Here is a 20,842-nt window from a genome sequence, read left to right as displayed (position 1 = left end):
AACTTAATCCATCATAATCCGCCTTGATCCTCCTCCACCCACCTTAATCTTTATTCATGCATTTTAATCCCTCTTAATGCACTCTAATCCACCTTAATCTTCTTTAATACACTGTAATCAACCTTAATCCTCCCTAATCGACATTATGTCAATCACTAATGATTCATTAATTAACTTGGGTAATCATTCTCTTATACAGGGGTGTACATGCTTTGGGTCACCTCCGGCCTTCCTTGGCTCACGTGATACTTCTAGTTTACAACGCGACCTTGAAACAGAGGTCTAAAGGCTTTCGCCGTAAAACTTTAAAAAATACTCCATGTTGACTAGCTAACGCTCATCACCTCCAATACCACGGGTATACTTGCCACTAATTTTTTCAGGGCGCAAAGCATAATCTATAATGCTGCATTTCCTACTGAATAACAAGAGTTAGCGACCTGCGAGGTGTTGGAGCCGCCCCAGAATATTAAGCATACTGAGGACAACCCCAACAAAAACGTTGGTGAGCAGGCCGGAAAAATGAAAAAAAAAATGCAGCATTACGAGATGCTTTGCTACGAGCTATAAGAAACGCCTCAGCTTGCAAACAACGCTGTACTTTGTCGGAACAAAGTTCTTTCGGCCAATTTCATGCAGCCACTGCTTCCTGCACAAGCCGTAACGCTTTCCTTGTGGTATCATAAAAACGGCATAACCATCTTCAGGCTTCTTGCTGCAGTTATATGCGCAACAGCCCGGCATAGCGCTGGGACATAGAGCAGGAAACACAGCGTACAACGTTCGCTACGCCGAGCTAAAGCGCCGAGCCAGCCGTGCTGAGGAGGAAAATGGCGCGAACGAAAAAGCAAAACACAAGCAAAACTCAAGATCCGCGCGTTTCCAAGTGCAACGGCAGGGAGACCAATCGTCGTGCAGAAAAACGGGGGCAAAACTGGTTGCCACGGGGGGAACGCGCAAGCGGCGAGGAGGAGGCGAGGAGGTCTCGCGGCAGCGGCAGAGTTCAAAGAGTGTCGCTACTTTCAAATTATCAAGGGATTTTAAAGGGACCCTGAAACGCTTTTGACGATTTTCTACAAACGTACTGAGTCGTTAGAGTAGGTCCTTCTGATCATTAATTGGCACATCTAAGTGCCCCTCGTAAAGCGTGTAATTTATTATAAAGTTTTAACAATGCACATCGCTGCCGATCGCAGCACACTGCTCGGCGGAATTTTAAGCCGCCCCTACCCATATGACCGAAATCACCCATACGACGTCAGTGGGACGAGCTATCCGATTGGCTGACAAGGGCGCGTGATCGATAATTTTTCCAACTTTATGGTAAACAAATGATCTTCGTAATAGTTGGAATGTTAGTTAATTTGTTTTTATGAGGAGAAAGTAACATATAGAGAATACACAAGAATAATATTTCAGTACACTTAAGCACTTCCGGCCCACAGCAAGTGTCGTCTGCTCGTGTTACAACGTACTCCATTTTGACGAGAGCTCCGCGGTCAGAGTCGGTCTCAGTCTTTTCGCGAGCACTATGATTCGACTTTGTTGCTTTGTGGACTGCAAACGTAGCGACTGGCAATATGTCAAGCTGCGACATCGTGTCCCTCTGCAAGGCAGCGTACGCGCGAACTGGCTGCTGCGCATCGGACTGCCGCTACCCGATCGGCGCCAGGATTTGCGCGTTTGTGGCCGTCACTTTACACCGGAAGATTACTAACGCAATAGCGTTTCGCGAGTCCGGTATTAGGGCAAACGCAAGCCCAAGGGGACAGAGTCTGGCCGCTTAACTGTGGCCTAACGGGATGAGCCATGAGATGAGCACAAGGGCAAATGTGAATGGTCTGCACGGTGCAGCCACCTGGTGGCAACGAAATGTATTCTTCTTTGCTGCTGGCGTGTATTTTTCGCAGGAGTGTAATCATCAACACGTTGTTTTTATAAATGTTTAAAATGTTTTACACTTGGTTAGAGCAATATTAGCGCTTTGTTTGGCTGGTTAAGCGCTGCGCCAACAAGTGTATGGACCGATCAGGCCGCTCACGTACGTCTACGCTAAAGTTCCTTCATCAGCTTGAGTTTATGCCTCCGGTCATTTGCCGAAATGACCAGCTTGCCTGTGGTTACCGGAATACAAAACACGTTCGGCGCTACGACAGAATGCTCGCAACGCACGCTGCTTCGATAGCTCTCGCTTGGGGTCGACGGCCAAGCGGCTAGCAGAGAGGTCTCGCGCGGGCGGGGGCGGGCTCCAAAACAACCGGAAGTGGATGATGTGACGTCGCATCGTGACGCTGAACCAGTGAAGGCGGAGCTTAGCCCCTCTCGCTCGGCGAACGAGTTGAGGATGAAAAGCATGGCTAGGGAGGAGGGTAACTTCTAATCGCTTGTAGCTCCATTAATACGTAACGCTTCACTTAAATTGTGGTGTGCGAATGTTCTACTTAAGCTGTACCCTACTCGTCTACAAAATTTGTCCGAACCGTTTCAGGGGCCCTCTAAGCCGGGCGCGACTGCAGCGCCACGAATCCGCGGGCGGGTGGCGGTTCCGCGCAACGGCGCCGAGTTTTAAAACTGAAGCTAGTCTGGAAACGTTGGTCCAGAATAGCCTTCCTTCAGCTTCGTTTGCGTTTTCTTTGCGTAACCGTGATTGCGAGAGCAATCAATCGTACATCTGCGTAAGGTTGAAATAGCTGAAATTTTGTACGCATTTGTATCGCGGTCGGGGCACATGCTGCGCGTTATGGCGGCAACGCTGCTGAATTTTAATATGCCTGCCTTTAGGGGCTGCTATATTCTTACTAACAGTGCATGCACTTTTCTTGGGATAACTAAACTTTAGGGCGACTTGTTAGACTTCAAGACAAGTTTACTCCTTGGCTGCCTGTGACGAACGGAACGTTTGCGCCTACTTTATTGCTCGTTCGCATGCGGTCGCATTTTTTAGTACGTAACAGTGAAACTTTTTCTCACTCGACTGATTCTGTCGCGTGCTCGTAGTGATAACCGTGTCGGTTAAACTTCGGTACGTGTGCTGTTGGCGTTTTGTTTGCGTAAGAGCGATTGCCAAAGTAATCGTAAAACTGCGTACGTTCGGAATAACTTTGTTGGCGTTTGTATCGCTATTTGAGAATTTGCTGTCGGTGATGGCCGGTCACGCTGCTGAATTTAACAGCTCGTGTATTTACGGCTGGTACTGTTTTTGGCTAACAGTGTCGTGCACGTTTTTGTAATAATGACACATCTGGGCGACTTGTTAGAAAGGGACCCTGAAACGCTTTTGACGATTTTCTACAAACGTACTGAGTCGTTAGAGTAGGTCCTTCTGATCATTAATTGACACATCTAAGTGCCCCGCGTAAAGCGTGTAATTTATTACAAGGTTTTAAAAATGCACATCGCTGCCGATCGCAGCACAGTGCTCGGCGGAATTTTAAGCCGCCCCTACCCAATGACCGAAATCACCCATGCGACGTCAGTGGGGCGAGCTATACGATTGGCTGACAAGGGCGCGTGATCGATAATTTTCCAACTTTATGGTAAACAAATGATCTTCATAATAGTTGGAATGTTAGCTAATTTGTTTTTGTCAAAAGAAAATAACATAAAGAGAATGCACAAGAATAATTTTTCAGTACACTTGAGCACTTCCGGCACACAGCAAATGTCGTCTGCTTGTGTTACAACGTACTCCATTTTGACGAGAGCTCCGCGGTCAGAATCGGTCTCAGTCTTTTCGCGAGCACTATGATTCGACTTTGTTGCCTTGTGGACTGCAAACGTAGTGAGTGGCAATGTGTCAAGCTGCGACATCGTGTCCCTCTGCAAGGCAGCGTACGAGCGAACTGGCTGCTGGGCATCGGACTGCTGCTATCCGATCGGCGCCAGAATTTGCGCGTTTGTGGCCGTCACTTTACACCGGAAGATTACTGACGCAATAGCGTTTCGCGAGTCCGGTATTAGGGCAAACGCAAGCGCAAGGGGACAGAGTTTGGCCGCTTGACTGTGCCGTAACGGGATGATCCATGAGATGAGCAGAAGGGCAAATGTGAATGGTCTTCACGGTGCAGCCACCTGGTGGCACAGAGCTCAACCATACACAGTAGCAGCAACGAAGTGTATTCTTCTTTGTTGCTGGTGTGTATTTTTCGCAGGAGTGTAATCATCAACACGTTGTTTTTATAAATGTTTATAATGTTTTACACTTGGTTAGAGCAATATTAGCGCTGTGTTTGGCTGGTTAAGCGCTGCGCGAACAAGTGTATGGACCGTGCAGACCGATCAGGCCGCTCACGTACGTCTACGCTAATGTTCCTTCACCAGCTTGAGCTTATGCCTCCAGTCATTTGCCGAAATGACCAGCTTGCCTGTGGTTACCGGAATACAAGACATGTTCGGCGTTACGACAAAATGCTCGCAACGCACGCTGCTTCGATAGCTCTCGCTTGGGGTCGACGGCCAAGCGGCTAGCGGAGAGGTCTCGCGCGGGCGGGGGCGGGCTCCAAAACAAGCGGAAGTGGACGATGTGACGTCGCATCGTGACGCTGAACCAGCGAAGGCGGAGCTTAGCCCCGCTCGCTCGGCGAACGAGTTGAGGAGGAAAAGCATGGCTAGGGAGGAGGGTAACTTCTAATCGCTTGTAGCTCCATTAATACGTAACGCTTCACTTAAATTGTGGTGCGAATGTTCTACTTAAGCTGAACCCTACGCGTCTACAAAATTTGTCCGAACCGTTTCAGGGGCCCTGTAAGGTCAACTTCACGTCTCAGCTCTGTAACGAAGAAACGTGCGCGCTGATGAGCTCGTTCGTACGTGATCGCAATTTTTTATTATAAGAGTTTGTGAGGGTTGACTCCAACACACGCTCGTAGTGAGTAACCGTGTCGCTTAAGCTTCGTCTGCAATTGCTGTTTTGTTTGCTTAACGATCGCGATAGCAATCGTAAAAACTGCGTAAGGACGGATTATGCGAATTTACTTATTTCAATACTCTTAATGTCACGCAGGGCGTTACAAAGAGGGGTGGGATTCTATATAATAAGTGGAAATCGTGGTTTTGAAGTATGATGGGACAGCTTGTCGCTGACTTTAGAAGAAGGAATAACCGTGCACGCTTGTACGTGAACTCGGGACGTAGACTACAGATGTAGGCGTCCGTATCACGATCGGAGCACTTGCTGCGCGTGATGGCTAATTGGGCGGCCGTACTGCTGACCTTTACCACGCTTGCCTTTACGGCTGGTGTACCAGCCGTAAAGAGAAGCGTGGTAAAGTTCAGCAGTGCGGCCGGCCACTTAACCATTACGTACTGCATGCATATATGTTCCGAACAGTGACATGCACATTTTTCGAAATAACGAAGCTTTTGGGCGACTTCTTAGGCTGCTGTCTATTTGCATGTGGTCCGATGCATGCTATTATGAGGGTAATAAGATCAAGCTTAGGGCTCAGCTTCCTGTAACGATCGACACATTTACGCTACTTATACTATAGCTCGTTCGCACGTGGTCGTATTGTTTCGTATTAATAATGGGGAACGTTTGTCGATCTTCGTTGACTGCTAAATTTGCGTCACGCGCCCGCCCTCACTGATTAACCGTGTCACCAATTGAGCTTCGTCTGCCGTTTGAGTTTTCTTTGCCTAACCGCGACTGCGACAGCGATTGTAAAATAGCATGCGGTTGAAATAACTAAACATTCATGGGCATTTGTACCGCGATCGCAGCACTTTTTGCACGTGATGGTTCGCCTGCCCCGCTGCTGAATTTTCCCACGCGTTTCTGTGCCCTACACGCCCTACACGTTCGTTTCGGGGAATAACGAAATTTTGGGCGACATCTTGTGAACTGCTGCTTATTTACACGTTCTCATTTGCATGTTGGTAAGTTGGTGAGGTCAAGCTTACGTCTCAGATGTCTGTAACGATGGAATGGTTTACGCCTATTAGAATATCGCTCTGAATTCGCACGTTGTCGTATTTTTAGTAATGGAGTCCCGGCCACGGCGCCTGCATTTTGTTGAGAGCGATATGGGAAAACACCCGTGTACTTAGATTTAGGTGAATGTTACGAACCCCAAGTGGTCCAAATTATACCGGAGTCCCCCACTATGGCGTGCTTCATAATCAGATAGTGGTTTTGGCACGTTAAACCCAATAATTCATTTTTAGTAATGGGGAACGTTTGTCTACTTTGACTGTTAATTACCCGCCGTGGTAGCTCAGTGGCTATGGTGTTGGGCTGCTGAGCACGAGGTCGCGGCATCGAATCCCGGCCACGGCGGTCGCATTTCGATATAGGCGAAATGCTAAAACACCCGTGTACTTAAATTTAGGTGCACGTTAAAGAACCCCAGGTGGTCGAAATTTCCGGAGTCCTCCACTACGGCGTGCCTCATAATCAAAGTGGTTTTGGCACGTAAAAACCCCATAACTTAATTTGACTGTTAATTAAATTTCTGTCGGGTGCGCGTTTTATTGCGTTTTGCTGGACCCAATAAAAGTTTATTCACTCACTCACTCACTCACTCACTCACTCACTCACTCACTCACTCACTCACTCACTCACTCACTCACTCAGGTGAAACAGGAAAGGTAAAAAAAACGCGTTAGAAAGCCGTGGGTGCAACCACAGCATGTTAGAATGATTAACAAAAAAAAATAGGATGTTCAATAAATTTCTGCGTACGTGTCAGCAAAGTGATCTCGTTGCATTTAGGAAGTTAAGGAATACACTAAATAAAGAACTGCGAAAAGCTAAGGCACTCTATTACGAGAGCCTTTTTGCTGCCGTGCAGAGAAAAAATCCAGAAAGGACTTGGACAATTATCAATGATGCAATCAGACAGGGGAATGTGAATCGCAGTTTGCGTGAGATAACCGTGAATAATGAAAAGGTGTCCTCTTAACCGAACGTTTCAATGAACACTTTGTGAACATGATGACATCATCAAATAACACGGTCAGTGGTACTACTGTTAAGAGATGTACGCACAGCATTTTTCTCGAGCCGACTGACGATGCCGAAATTTGTCGTATATTTTTGGGCTTAAAAAACAGCAATGCTGTTGATGCAGACGGCATTCAAATCAGGCCTATAAAATTTATAATCGATGTCATCGCAGTTCATCTCGCATTTGTGTTTAACCTTGTTATGGAATCGGGACATTTTCCAACAAATATGAAGAAAGCATGGTCGTCAGTTATATTCAAAGGTGGGAACCGAAATGACCTGGGGAATTATAGGCCTATTTCCATATTATCCGCTTTTTCTAAGGGTTTAGGAAAACTGATTTCTGCACGCATTAACAATTTCTTTGCGAAGAATGACATTCTTTCTGAATGTCAACACGGATTCCGCTCGGGCAGGTCAACCGAAACAGCTTTGTTACGCCAAAAAGAACTAATAATTAATAATATTGATGCGGGAAAACTAACGTTGGGTATATTTATTGATTATAGCAAGGCATTTGATCGTTTAAGTCATCAAATTTTAATAAGTAAACTAGAAGGATATGGTATCCGTGGCGTGGCAAATCAGCTCTTTCAATCTTATCTGTGTGGGCGGACGCAGTGCGTTGCTATTGAAAAATACTGCTCTTCATATAGGGAAATTAAATAAGGTGTGCCCCAGGGTAGCGTTTTAGGCCCGATTTTGTTTAATATCTATGGTAACGATATTGCTGAAATAGTAAGTGACACATCCATTGTACTATACGCTGACGATACGAGCCTGTTTGTCTCTGACAATGATCTTGATGATCTGTTACAAAGTTCTCGCAGTATCCTTTCTAAATTGTCGAGTTGGTCTCGTGATAACGCTCTAACAATTAATAGCTCCAAATCAAAAGCCGTATTGTTCAAGGCAAGAGGCAGGCAGTCTTACTTAAATGAAGAATTATTGTTGGATGGCGCGCCCATTGAGATTGTAACCAAATACAAAGTATTGGGCGTGACGCTGTCAGAAGATATGAACTGGACATATCACATTGAACAAATTATGAAATCATTGTCATCTGCCGCAGGTGCATTGTCGCGTTGCCGTCATTTTTTCCCCAGAGAATGTAAAGTTGTACATATATTATGCCTGGTTTCAATCGCATCTGAATTATTGTGTGCTTGTATGGGCTACCACCACGAAACGTAATCTTCATGCACTTCTTCAACGTCAAAAACGAGCACTTCGACATGTAGCGAATGTACCTTATTTCCATTCTACTGCGCAACTTTTTGAAAGTTATAACATAATACAAGTAACTAACATTTACGAATACAGGCTACTGCATTCTTTTTGCTTCGGCTCCGAAAAGTTTCAAATATTTTAAAAAAATACGTCACGACTTGAATATGACAAAAGTGATGCGCGTACCCGCAGCAAAGACAGGTGGTTAGTACCGTACAGGCGTGCAAATTACCTCATGCAGTCGCTAAGACACACGCTACCTTCACTGTTAAATAAATTTGGGAAAGAAATTGTTATGACAAATACCTTGACTCGAAAACAGCTTAGGGCATATTTTTGTAAGGAAATTTTTGAAATATGATCTTTGTAATTATTGTAGATGTAACCCATTGCATTGTATATTGTATTTGTATTTGTACTGCTGCCATGTGAGGGCCTTCAGGCACATTCAAGCTGTATGTCGCAGCTTTTCGCCTGGAGGACCCCCAACAAGTTTGTTGGAAATAAAACATTTGATTTGATTAATTTGACTTGATTGATTGATTTACCGTGTCGCCTAAGTTTCGTCTACCGTTTGAGTTTGCTTTGCATAATCGCGTTTGCAAGACCACTACAATCGCGGAAGTTGCAAATAACCGAACTATTTTGTAGGCATGCATTTCTATTCCAATGGCAGCACCTCGCGCACAGGGCGGTTGACCAACCGTGCTGCTTCAGTTTTCTCGCATTTGCTATCATTTGGGCCAGCGTATGTGCTGACATGTGTGCGCGACGCGGTGAACAAGATTACGAGACTGGTGCATCCCTATATTGTCATTTTATATTTACTGGAGACATATAGTCGACAATCGCGTAATTTTTGTGTTGTTATTATTGCTATAGAAATTGTACGGACACTCCTGATGAAATTCCGCTGACGCGGGCGTGCGCCGCGGTGGGTAGTGGCTTCGCGGGCGCTGTTGCCACGCAGCTTAGTATCGAAGTCCGCGTAAATTTGGCTCTGGAAAGGCGTTGTGGCTAGAAGCAGCAAGAAGCGATCGCTTGACGCTGCTGCCCCGCTTCACGCCAGCGTTCATACAGCGTGTTTACAGTCAGGGAGATGTGTTGATGTTTGGCTTTGCGCACGACACTGTTTGTTAATTTAACAAGGAATCGAAAGTTTACGGTAACTTAAAGTGGCGATAATACGTACAGCTGCTTAAATATAGCCGTTTGGTAATTTGCTGTCCCAATCGCTGCTTCGCTTTTCGGACGAAACTATGCTATGCTGACCTAGTGACTAGGAGAATTCCTTTTATCTTCGTACAGAGTTGAAATCATTACTTCTTTTCTGATAACTGTTCGCTCAACGAGTTGGTATTAAGCCACAAAGAAGCAAAGTTGCTGTCAGAACCTGCAGATTGCTGTTAAATGTGTAAGTTGTGAAGATATCAATTTTCCTAAACATTTCTAACACGTTTTTATTGCAAACTTTACAGTCATGCTGTGTTCCTGCCATCAGCCTAGTGTCACTTTGGGCCGACATCATTCTTTGTTGAGAATCGGCACAGAAACAAGCCCACGGAAATCTGCTTTCTTAGTGCCTCTGATCTCAACAGTGTATTTTCGTGTCTGTTACCACTGAAACCGATCCTTCAGGATAACTAGTAAATTGTGTAGTGTACCCGTGATCTCTTCTGTTCTGCATCTGAACGAAAGGCTTCACCCAGCGTGTGGCTACTTCCTTATGAGCCGATGTACCTGTGAACTCTGGGTTAATTTTTGTCTCTGTGACTGTTCAAGCAAGTCCACAGAAATGCCCCACTAAATTTCTTAGTACTGTCAAGAGGCGTTATAGTTCTATTGCTAAAACGCTCAGATAGCCGAGCACCGCAGCGAGAGGACACAGAGCTTCGGCAGCACAGGCACAAAGCTTCCAACCACTAGTTGTCGTCGTCTTTCTCTAAGCAGTGCCTACTGCTCGTTCTTTTTCAGTACAATTGCCTCCCCAGGGAAGAGGAGCCGTCTCGGCGACCTATGGGCAAGATAGCATAGGTGGGTCAAAGTACGGCTTGAGCCGCTGAACGTGCAGGATTTCGCGCCCTCGGTGGCACTTATCGGAAGGCGGCTCAAAGGGTTCTGCCAAATAGTTCACAGGAGACGTTTGACTGACGACACGGTAGGGACCCTGGTACTTGGACAGAAGCTTGGGTGAAAGTCCAGGGCTGGTAGCGGGAACCCAAAGCCAGACTAGTAAGTCAGGGGCATAGGGTGCCAGAGAAGAGGGAATATCCCGAAGGTGCTTCTGTCGCTGCTGATCTTCCGAAGTAAATGTGCGGGCGAGCTTCCGGCACTCTTCCGCGTGTGCAGCAGCCTCGGACAGGGTATTAGCCTCCGTTGTGTCAGGGCGATACGGAAGGATGGTGTCCATTGTGCAGGAAGGCTCGCGTCCGTAAAGAAGAAAGAACGGGGAAAATCCTGTAGTTGTCTGTGTAGCGGTATTATAAGCGCACCTCACGAAGGGTAGAATTCGGTCCCAATTGGTTTGGTCAGATGCGACGTACATGGCTAACAAATCGCCAAGAGTGCGGTTAAAGCACTCAGTCTTGCCATTGGTTTGCGGGTGGTATGCAGTACAGGTACGGTGAATCACGCTGCATTCCTTGAGCAGGGCTTCTATAACATCAGACGGAAAGACGCGGGGGGCTCCATGGCGAAGTATGATGTTTACGCAGAAGGAACCAGGCAACATCCCGCGCAGATGTGTTGGGCAGAGCCGAAGTTTCGGCGGAGCGTGTGAGATGGTCAATCGCCACTATCATCCAGCGGTTGCCATCTGAAGTACACGGAAGGGGCCAATAAAGATCAACTCCGACCCTGTCGAAGGCCCGTCCTAGACAAGGCAATGGTTGCAGTGGAGCAGCTGAGGCATGAGGGGCATTCTTGCGGCGTTGGCAAGCGAGGCAGGAACGAACATATTGGCGGACGAATCGGTACATCCGGCGCCAATAATAGCGAATTCGCTGGCGCGCGTATGTTTTGAGCACTCCTGCATGTGCGCATTGCGGGTCATCGTGAAACGCTTCACATATATCCGAACGTAGGTGCCGAGGAACCACGAGTAACCATTTGCGCCCATCCGAGAGGTAGTTACGGCGGCATAGGAGCCCGTTGCGAATAGCAAGGTGGTGCGCTTGGCGACGCAATGCACGGCCACTAGTAGGCCCTGATGGGTTTGACCGAAAAGCCAGCATAGCAACAATCCATGGCTCCTTCTGCTGCTCCGAAGGCATAGCCGTGGCGTTGAGGGAGGACTCGCATATTTGTACTTTCTGATGATTGGGCTGGCCTGACACTGCGGAGCGAGACAAGGCATCCGCTTTCGAATGTTTACGGCCAGAGCGGTACAGCATTTGAATATCACTCTTGGAGGCGAAGCGCCCATCGAGCGAGGTGGTATGAGGGATCTTTCAAGGACCACAGCCAGCAGAGTGCATGGTGGTCCGTGATGGCGTCGAACGGGCGGCCGCAGAGGTAAGGACGAAACTTAGTTGCGGCCCAAATGATAGACAGGCATTCTTTTTCTGTAACGGAATAGTTTGCTTCCGCTTTCGTGAGTGCGCGGATAGCGAAAGTAACAACGTATTCATCGAAGCCAGTCTTTCGTTGTGCAAGAACAGCGCCAATGCCGACACCACTGGCATCCGTGTGTATTTCTGTCGGTGCGCTTGGGTCAACATGTGGTAGTATGGGGGGTGAGGTTAGAAGAGGACTCAGCGTCGTGAATGCGGCATCGCAAACTGGCGGACAGGCCAAGAGGTCGTGGTTACCCGCGAGAAGCTGCGTCAAAGGCGCTATTATGGTGGCGGAGTTGCGGATGAAATGACGAAAATAGGAGCACAATCCGATGCAGCTGCGGAGTTCTTTTGTGGTCTTTGGTCATGGGAATTCGGCAACGGCTTGGAGTTTGGTTGGATCTGGGAGCACACCATCTTTCGAAACAGCGTGTCCAAGGATGACTAGCTGCCGGGCGGTGAAGCGACACTTCTTTAAGTTGAGCTGTAGTTCAGCATCAGCAAGGCAAGTGAGCATGCGTTTGAGTCGGAACAGGTGAAAAGAAAAGTCCGGGGAAAAGATGACAATGTCATCGAGATAACAAAGGCATGTCTGCCATTTGAGGCCCTGGAGGATGTTATCCATCAATATTTTAAATGTTGCAGGCGCATTACAGAGGCCGAAGGGCATCACGGTAAATTCATATAAGCCATCAGGCGTAACGAATGCTGTTTTCGGGCGGTCTGCGTCAGCCACGGAGACCTGCCAATAACCGGATCGTAAGTCTAAGGACGAAAAGAATTCAGCGCCTTGGAGGCAGTCCAGTGCGTCGTCGATACGGTGAAGAGGATAGACATCTTTCCGGGCTATCTTGTTGAGTCGTCGATAGTCCACACAAAAACGAATAGTCCCATCTTTCTTTTTGAACAGCACTACCGAAGAAGCCCAGGGACTGTGTTATGGCTGTATCACGCCGCGTCGAAGCATGTCTCCTACGTGCTCATCGATGACACGGGTTCCGTCGCGGACACGGTATGGACGTTGGCGTAGAGGCGCGTAGCTGACGGTGTCGATGGGATGAACGTTTGTGGAGGTACGTCCGAAACATTGTTTTTAGAGGTCGAAAGAAGTTCCAGATGGGTTAAGGAGGTAGACGATCTGCGTGCGCTGACTCAGAGTGAGGTTAGCATCAATAAATGGAGCAAACGTTCGGTCACATGCAGGCGCAGGCGCAGTGACAGGCAGAGCCATGGCGTCAACGTGCAGAGGAGTCGAGTCATCAGGCACATCGTACACAGAGCTCGTGTCGAATTCATCAGCAAAACCGAGGCATTCGCCACGATGTAAGCTTGATGGACACGAAAACGGATTCGAAACGTAAAGTGCGCTGGAGCCCTGGCGAAAGGGAAGGAGGGCAAAGGGAAGCAAGAAGGGATGACGGCGTGCAGCAAGTTGTGATGGCGTGAAAAGAACTGTGGAATCGCAGAAAGCAGCACAGGAAACTGGTACAAGGGTGGAAGAGTAAGGAGGGATATCAGGGTCGGTGGCGACGAACACCCGAGCAGAAGGTGGAGGCAAATCTTCAGAAGGAAAGCCGCAAAATGGAGTCATCGCAAGTTCTGCACGGGCACAATCAATAACAGCGTGATGAGATGAGAGGAAGTCCCATCCTAGAATGATGGCATGAGAGCAGTAGGGAAGAACAACAAACTCAAGGTGGTGTAAACTGTCTTGTATGGCGACACGGACGGTACATGTTCCTAAGGGCTCAATTAGCTCAGCGCCGGCTGTACGTAGCAAAATGACAGAAAACGGCGGCGCGACTTTTCGGAGCGTACGGCGAAGCTGGTCGTCAATCACGGACACTGCGCCACCCGTGTCGACAAGCGCGTGAACGGCAACACCTTCGGCAAAAACTTCAATGATGTTCGTAGCGAATAAACGAGGGCTTGAGCAGTTCGAAGAGATCGCAGTTCTTACCTCCTGAACTGCGCCTTTCAGTTTTCCTCCACCGCTGGAGGGCGGCGGACGATGGGGAGAGGGAACGTCGACGGGGAGATGGAGACCGACGACTGTTGAGGCTTCGGGGAAGAGGAGATGAAGGAGCGAAGTGCGAAACTGGTGGCGAATAGCGGGACTGGGAGTCAGGATCATTCCCTTGACATCTCGCAGTATCGGGAGGATACCAACCCCGCCGGCGGCTGAACCGTGCCACGTGGCCAGCAAAGCCACACGCGAAGCAGATCGGCCGGTTGTCTTGGGTACGCCACGGATTGTCAACAGGGGGCCTAGGTAGGGGTGCACTGTTTTGAGCTCGGCGTAGGGGCTGCGGAGGCGCGCAGAAGCCGCTTCAGGGCAAGTAGTTCGCAGCTGGAGAAGGCGAGGCGTAGACACCACTTGGGGGGTGTAGTACGCAACTTTAGGCGGTGGTCTTGGCCTGTCGACGACGGCAGCGTACGTGAGCGGAACCGGCGCTGAGGATGGCTGATTAGCGAGAGGTAGTGCGTCGCTGACTTGTTCGTGTATGACGCGTCGTAGTTCCGAGGACAAAGAGGACTCGGACGAATGGGTAGCAGGCAGCAGTGACAGTTGGCGCGCGACTTCTTCGCGAACGAATTGCTTGATTTGGTCGAGGAACGAAGAGTGGGCGGAAGCAGCACTGGAAGTATCAGTTAAAGCCGAAATCGTGTCGTCAGGTGCGGCAGCTCGGGGCGTAGTAAGGCGTTGTTTGCAGGTCTCATCGTAGCTCTGTCACAGTGTAATGACCTCTTCAATCGTTTGAGGATTCTTCGCCAAAAGCATTTGGAAGGCGTCATCCTCTATGCCCTTCATGACAGTCTTGGATGTTTCCAGAGTCGGGCTTGGCGGAAAGGTCAACTACGTCCTCAATGTAGCTTGTGATGTTTTCACCCTTTTGCTGAGCGCGACTACGCAAGCGTTGTTCTACGCGAAACTTGCGCACAGCAGGGCGACCGAAGACTTCTTTGAAAGAATGGGTAAATGCTGTCCAGGTGGAAAGGTTGGATTCGTGATTCCGGAACCCGAGATTAGCGACTCCAGAAAGATAGAAGATGACGTTAGTTAGTTTAGGTTTGTCATCCCATTTGTTATGCGCACTCACGCGATCGTACGACGAGAGCCAATCCTCCGCGTCATGGTCGTCGTTGCCGCTGAAGACCGGAGGATCTCGTTGGCGTAGAGCACCGGAGCAGATGACAGGCGATGCAAGGGGAGGATCGGGCTGCGCGGCGTCCTGAGGCATGGCAGAAACGGTAGGGAGCGTCCGGCTGCAGAGTTCCAGGTTTGGGAATTGCGCAGCACGTCCACCAAATGTCAAGAGGCGTTATAGTTCGATTGCTAAAATGCTCAGATAGCAGAGCACCGCAGCGAGAGGACACAGAGCTTCGGCAACACAGGCACAAGGTTTCCAACCACTCGTTGTCCTCGTCTTTCTCTAAGCAGTGCCTACTGCTCGTTTTTTTTTTCAGTACAGTACATGTGAACTGCAATGTAGTCGTCTTCGACCGCTGAGCCAGCCTGAAGTGAGCCTTAGTGAAATGTTTAGTCTCCAAGATACCTGTTATCTTTTCAGAAGTATTTGTAACTGCTGCCATTAAAGACGACTAATGCCTCTGGTAACTTCCATCAAGGCTGTCTGATACCCGTGATTTCTTTAGGATGAAATTGTGTTTATGTGTAGCCGCTGAAGCAAGCGCACACAAATCCTCTATTAACTTTTCATATGGGGGAACTCATATAATGCATTTTTCTGTGTATGACTGCTGAAGCGAGCATGCTGCAAGCTTTTAGTTAATTGTGTAGTGGCCAAGGTACCTGTGACGGTTCAGCAATATTTGGCTGTGACCACGCAGAGGTTGCATTGAGCTTCTGTTTACTTGCTTAGAGGCCTTCAAGCCTATGAACACTTATGGTGAATTTGTGTTTGTGACCGCTCAAGTGCAGCAAGTGTCTTGTAACTGTAGTACCTGTGAAATCAGTTTGGTATTGTGTTGAAGCAAGTGTCTTGTAACTGTTTTTGTATCTGTGAACTCTCCAGTAATGTTCGTGTTTGCAACTGCTTAAGTGATCTTTTAGTAATTGTTTAATGCCCAGTGTGTCTATAAAATATTTAGTGCTTTTACTCTGTGCAACCGCTGAAGGAGGCCTGCAGAAAGTGGAGTAGCTTCCGTCATGGCTAAGAGACCTCTCAACTTTCCAGCAAATATTGCATTTATGTGCCCGCGACTGTTAAAGTGAGCCAGCCCACAGTAGCCCTTCTACTAACTTCCTTTGTACCCCCCACCCTTGCATAGGGCTTTTAAAGTTCTTTTACTGGCCGAGGTGCTTCTGCGAATTGCTGGCTCAACTGAAATGGTCTTGTCACTATACACTAAAGTGTCGATATTTTCTCTGGTGACGTTTGCCAGAACTTATTATGGATGCACAGCGCATTTGCTCTACACTCTAAGAACAGTTGCACCCTTTGGGGTGTAAATTTGCCACAGAATAATAATCGTCATCTGTTTTGCTTGCGTTTCCTTTCTTGAAAACCCTGCGCTCGTTACTTTCCTGTCGAGAATGCTCTGTCATGCTGATAATGGGCATGCCGTTCGTGACATGGATGTACCGGGCTTGCAGCGTTAAAGAAAGGAAAAACGGGCAAGACAGATGACGATTATTGTTCTGTGGCAAATATACACCCCAAAGGGTGCAAAAGTTTTTAGAGTAAATGGATGATCATACAGCAGCTGTTTGTCTATATATGACCACTGAACTAGCCTCCAGTAATTTTGTTAATGCCTAATGTAGTTGTGAGATCTCAATCTAGCATAACTCGTGTTCGTGTATATAACTACTGAATATGGCCTAGGGAAAGGCTCTGGCAACTTAAAGTGGCTAACGTACCTAAACTTTTCAGTAAATTTTGCCCTGATGTGCCTGCGACCACGGAAGATTCCACAGCAAGCCTCGTGATAAGTTCCATAGTGGCCCCACTGCTAATTAAATTTTCTTGCTACCCAAAGTGTATTTGTAAAGTTTGATTAATGTGCACTTTTCCCAACTATGGTGCGGTATAAATAACTCCTAATAGCTGAGTTGTAGGATGAAATTATCGAGTCTTGTTTGTTTGCATTAATGGGTTTTACTGAAAACTGTGTAGTGCAGTTTAGAGTTCAACGAGTGATCTTCCTGCAACTGTTTTATTGAAATAAATGCTGTATTTTTAATGAGATTGTCAAATGATTAAGCAGCCTGCAGAACTTAGTTCTGTAGCTTCGTCCCTGTTTGCACAAAAAAGTATAGGTTGCATGTCTATATGTCTTGAATTAATGCATTTTTATCAAGTTGTATGTAGTGTATTTGCTTAGCTTAGCAGGGAACCATGTGCACAATGCTTAGTTGCGCTGCAGCCTTCATTTAACGTGCTTTGAGATGCGGTGGGCTGCATTCCTGGCTTGTCTCCTGGTACTTCAGCTTTTGCATGACAAAAATATTTGGTCGCCTTATTGGGCCGCTGAGATGGATCTTCATGAGCCATGCAGTTCCTTTTCATCATTGCCCACAAGTCATCTCAAAACCAGCTTACTTTGTTAATGGTATGTAAATTGCAGCAGGCTTGCTGCGCTGTAGGGCCCATTTTGAGGAACGTCCCAGTCATGGTAATTTATAATCAATATGGACGCCCTGTGGATGTCCTAAATCCCCAGCCAAATGTCCCACAAACGTCCTTTGGACGATTGGTAAAATGTCCCAGAAGCGTCCTACATCCTGACAAAAATGTCCTTAGGGTGTACTCGGGGTTATGCAATAAGAATAATCCGTATTTAAACATCTCTTCGACGTCTCAATATCCCATTATGACGTTCGGGGCACGTCTCTATGAACGTCAATCCCAGGGACGTCCGAATGTCCCATTTTCGATCTCCGCTGGGCATCTGTAAGACGCTGGTGCTCCAATGGGGTTATCTTCAAAGGTCCTGCGGACGTCCGAATATTTGATTTTGATGTACGATGGACGTTCGTTGGATGTGCAATTCTCTTGCGTCGGGCGATCCTATGGCCATCCGTATTACATCATCGGGACTTCTAGGGATGTACGACGGACATCAAAATATCCTTTGTAGGACGTCCTTTGCACATTCATTGGAGATCTGTGGTTCAATGGGATAAAGCAGCCATCCTTCTCCGCTCACCCTCGCACGCTTTCCCTCGCACCTACAGCAGACGATGCGCGGCCGCGACCTTATAACATTTTATATGCAACAACACGGCGTGGCCCATGCTGATTACGACGGCGGAAATTAGTCTAGAAAGTTTAAATAGTTGCTTTCGCAATCAAAGCAGGCTGTGTGCAGTGCTCCGGCCCACGGCAGTGTAAAATCAGAGAACTGAGGAAGAAATCACGCGCCCGGAGGACGGTGTCGCTACTTTATCGTCACGCAGTGCTAATAAGCAGCGAAGTGAAACAGATGGCAGCGCCGACGCTTGCGTCGTCCAAGCGGCAAATTGTGGCGCGCGCATAGGTATCGGTCATAGTCGGTCACTTCTCAGCCAGCAGAGTCGGGTTGAGGCACGTGGTCTTAACGAGATTGCGGTAAGGTGGCCTAGAAGGTGCACTCATCACATTTGGCCGGTTGCTGTCGCAAAGTAGAAAAGCAGCGAGTTGGCGCTAATATACGATGACTCATTCCGTTTCCGGAATACACACATCCTGGTTATTGAAGCAGACAACGGCTTGTCGCCGAAGATGGCGAGCGTCGTTTCCGACAAAAAATCGTACCCACTGCACCTTCATTTTTACTGCTCCGTGACGAACGTTAGGCTCATTGCCTCCAGGGGCGCTATGCAGGATGCGCCGAGTTTGGCGAAACTCGGTATCTTCACGAGCTCTGGCGACACCCCAAGGTGAAAGCACAAATGGTACCGAGACACAGTTTATCTTTCGACAAGCCTCCAGTTTCAGTGGTTTATCTAGATTCACTCTGGGTGGCTATCATTCCTTGGCCGTTGCCTTCTGGGCGGACGACAAACTGGGGCTCACGTGATCATACAGTCGGTGCATGGTCGTGCCTTCTTTCACTTGTTTGTCATTCCACCGAGTGTATTACATGCACAAGCAGGTTATAAAATAAATGCATTTAGTACAATATTATTAGTTACCTTACCGTGGTTTAGAAGCATTTTAATGCTTACAAGATGTACACTGAATGTGTAACTAATTTGTAGTTTAGTACGCTTCGCATTATACCACGAGGGAACGCTGTGGTGGCGTCATCACATCCATTCAACGGGCGAGCATGGCGGCTAAACATCGAATAGGGCCAGTAAACAAACTCGTACAACGAGCTCAGTGCGCGACGTAGTGATCAGGCTCGAAGATGACCACTATTTTTTGGATAGTTCTCTTCCTCCGTGAACAATCTTTCCGTGCACCCCGTCAGACTCCCAATAGCTTCGACGATTTTACAGATCGCAACGCGCACCTACTGCTGACGGCGCAATGCTGAAGAAACAACTTGTCCGTTGCTGCTTCTGCGAGTGCGCCGAGTTCCTCCACTCTGCGTGACTGCGAGCGTCACGAATATTACATAGTGTGTGCGAAAGGAAGACAGCCTAAACAGCTAAGATGCGACAAGGGGGTAGTGCCGACGATGGATCTCGCTACCAACACAGTGAAGGAGACATCGACAAAGTGCAGAAAAGTATATTTCTACTGCTTCATATTTAGCATAAGAATAGTGCAAGGATTAAGTCACTTTCGTAGTAACTAACTGAATGTCCAGCAGTTTAAAAAAGGTTTTGAGAACCAATGAGTGTTCGTGCTTTTACATGCACGTGGGCCCGCTGAAATATGGAAAAGATGAAGCTAACCTTCACTAACTTCGTGAAATAACAGACATTCACGAGTGACATTAAGCCCGCAGAATCTATGGAAGAGTATCTTTATCCAGGTGAAATATCATTAGCAGGTACTGATATAAAGCAACAAAGTTATACAAAAATTTCATGGGTTGAACAGCACATGGAAGGCATTACCGAATCGTAACCGCCACGTTACCGATATCATTGAAAAAAGTTAAGAATCATTGCATTCTACCGCTTATGCAATATGGGACATAAACCTGGAGGTTAACAATGAAACTTGAGAAGTCGAGGACCGTGCAGAAAGCGAAGTAAAAAAAAAATTGTTGGAGATACCATTAAGGCAGGAAGACAGTGGCGTAGTAAACCGGGCAACTGATATGCTAGTTGAGATTAAGAAAAAAAAATGGTATCGCCAGGCACGCCATGCGCGTCTTCAAACACTTATTGCCAATTCATAACAGGTAATTACATAAACGTGACAGAATGGATGTCATGGAGAGAGAATTAACTGCAGCCGAGGATGGTAGAAAATTGCGTAATGGGACAAAAATATGATGTTTGTAGGCATAGGATGCAATCAGCTCGTATAAGATCGCATTGTAGGGGGAGGTATTTGTTTTGCAGTGAACGAAAATAGGTTTGTGGTGCTGACAGTAGAGACTCGTGAAGGTGCTCCCCGCACCTTCGCGAGTCTACACACCTCAGCTGCTGGCAGTATACTGATCAACACAATTGGCTCTGAAAAAGACAACCCCAGTTATGATAAATAAAGCAAAATTGTCCCAAAACATTGTTTTATTATGCATACTACACTAAAGGCTTCCACAATTAAGGGCACTTAGTACCAATAGTGCAAAGAGCATTTTTCTTTGTGAATAATGGTTTATATGCGGTCGATTCATTCCAATAATCTACTTTTTTTGCAGCACAACACTCTGTGGCTGGAGGCACTCAACCGCCTGGTGGCAGTAGGCGAGCGCCAGGCACATGCTCTCGAGTGTGGCAAGGTCCAGAGGGCTGCTCTGCAACAGTAGTACCGGTGTTCTCACTGCTGTCCAGTAGAGCCGCCAGAAGACACCTTATAAAGGAGCTTTCACTTTATTACTTTGTTTATTATTTAAGAGCATCAATAAAATTAGTGCTGTAAACATTTTGCTCTGCATATTAGGACACTTGTAACATGCACTTGGCCTCTCTTCAAAATGGGCAAAAACATAAGACAACCTGTGCCACTGTTGGACCATGTAAATGAAAAATACACTAATG

Source organism: Dermacentor variabilis, chromosome 6, assembly GCF_050947875.1.
Source record: "Dermacentor variabilis isolate Ectoservices chromosome 6, ASM5094787v1, whole genome shotgun sequence".
Taxonomy (NCBI): domain Eukaryota; kingdom Metazoa; phylum Arthropoda; class Arachnida; order Ixodida; family Ixodidae; genus Dermacentor; species Dermacentor variabilis.
The sequence above is the reverse complement of the archived record's forward strand: the minus strand, read 5'-3'. Positions refer to the sequence as shown.